The sequence below is a fragment of the Rhagoletis zephyria genome, unplaced genomic scaffold (genome assembly GCF_001687245.7).
Source record: "Rhagoletis zephyria isolate East Lansing unplaced genomic scaffold, Rhagoletis_zephyria_1.1 Rzeph_scaffold_01427, whole genome shotgun sequence".
Lineage (NCBI taxonomy): Eukaryota > Metazoa > Arthropoda > Insecta > Diptera > Tephritidae > Rhagoletis > Rhagoletis zephyria.
The window spans coordinates 33,925-36,198 of record NW_016158511.1 but is presented as its reverse complement, the minus strand read 5'-3'; positions in this window follow the sequence as shown (position 1 = coordinate 36,198).

The following is a 2,274-nucleotide window of genomic DNA, read 5'->3' as shown; positions in this document are numbered from 1 at the left end:
ACTCGGAGGTTTACCATTGCCTGCCGAGGGACGACCGCTGTTAAGAAAAAACCTTTTCTATATTTTTTGCGATGTTGCTTTGACCAGGACTTGAACCCAGGTGCTGATGAGTGAAAGCGCGCACTGGTTACCACTACACCACAGCGGCCGACCTACATTAAATTTACTACAATTAAAAAAATATATATTGTATCGGTATCATGATTTTCCTTTGAGATACAGCAAAAAGAAAAGCGAAAGGACATCGATTTCTAGAATTTTCTGGTTTTCAGTAACTTACCCGTTATTTTAACCTCCAACTTAAGGGTTGGTGATATCCCAATAAATTAATCCTTACAGAAGTAATTATAGGAATCGTTTTCGCCACCTACGAAAAAACTTTATAATGTTTTTCAGTGAATTTTCTCGGTTTTAGCCACTCACCCCTTATTTCTACCCATAATTTAGGGGTTGATGGTATTCTAATAAGCTTTTCCTTAATGTACATTTAATTTACTACTATTTAAAACAAAAATTGTATCGATATCGTGATTCGCCTCTGAGACACGGCAAAAAGAAAATCGAAAGTTCATCAATTTTTTGAACATGGTCAACTTCGCCCCTTTATTTCAGCCCGTAAGGTAAAGCGTGTTGACGTTCGCTTTAGTTTTCCTTTAATCGACATAACTTGAACTTTATTCACAAAAAAATTATTGCGCTAGCTCTTTTCCTTCTCGTTATATTAGATTTTAAACAAAAAAAAAATGTGATTTAGCCCATAGTGGGACGTTGTGCGATATGTATACCCAATCAAAATACGAATTGGAAAGTCTACCACATCTTATTCAAATCTACCACATTTTTTTCCGATTCTACCACACTTCCGATTCTGCAGACTGGCCCTGAGGGTTGTTTTCGCCATCTTTGGCTAACACTAACCTCCATTTAAACATCGTTACCGACGTCACGTACTCTCTGTTATATGCATAGCAGTAGCGTTCTATGAGCAAACAGCTCCTATAAACATTTTATCTTGTTGCTTTAAATAGAAAAGTTCTTTAAAGGTAAATTCTATCTTAAACTGAAGCATTTTCACCTAAGCTAATCCTTTTGACCACTTCGGTATGTTAATTACACTGGTTTACAGCAAAAATGTTCTATTCCTATGTAGAATTGCTCGGTGATTACGAAAATCGAGTTAATTTTTTTTCTATGGATACGTTTTCGAGATATCTGCAATTTACCGTTATTCAACTTAAAGCTAAAATTGGTTCCTTTTAATCACGTATATCTTACAAACCAATTTAAAAATCTTAATATAAAATACGGCAAATGAAAGCCAATGAAATTCTCCATAAACCGTATATACATCACTTTCCGATAATCCCTTATAGTTTCTGACAAATTAATTAATCATTCCAGCTTTTTTTTATTTTTTAATAAAAAAATTAAAAAAAAGAACTTTCACAGAAGAAAAATTTAAAAAATAACCGGTTCTGCGCCAAATTTTGCATTTGTACTAAAGCCTGTTCTGTTACAAAAAAAATCTAGTTACTGATGAAGAAAATCGATGGATAAATACAAAATAATGAGTGGTCAAATAAAAATGCGCAAGATTATTTGTATGAAAATTAAGCACGAAAGAATGTTACTCATACGCCGCGTACACCTAAGTAATTCGCTTTTCTGCTCATATTTCATACAAAAAACTTTTGCGCATTTTCATTTGACCACTTATTATTTCGTATTTATCTATCGATTTTCTTCATTAGTAACTTGATTTTTTTTTTGTGACAGAACAGGGGCTTTAGTACAAATTCAAAAATTTGGCACGGAACTGTTTTTTTTTTTAATTTTCTCTTCTGTCTGTCAGAAACTATACGCCCTATCGGAAAGTGATGTATATACGGTTTCTGGAGAATTTCATTGGCTTTCATTTGCCGTGTTTTATATTAAGACTAGCTTATACCCGCGGGTTTCACGGCACGTTTTTATATGTACAAATATGAACAAGTAAGAAAGTCTAAGTTCGGGCGGAGCCGAACATTAAATACCCGGCGCAAGTATTAAATATATGTTTTTTCACCCTTCCGAAACCTTCCGCTGGATGGTAAGCCGAGGTGTATCAATTTTGAGTAAATTAGCGTCCTTCAATTTCGAAATATTGAAGTTTCAAGCATTTCTTAAATTTACCGTTATATGAGAATCGGCCGTTATTTTAGTCCGATTTCAATAATTTTCAACGTTTTGCTTACACGTGGCAAGTACAATAACCATACCGAGTTTGGTACAAAT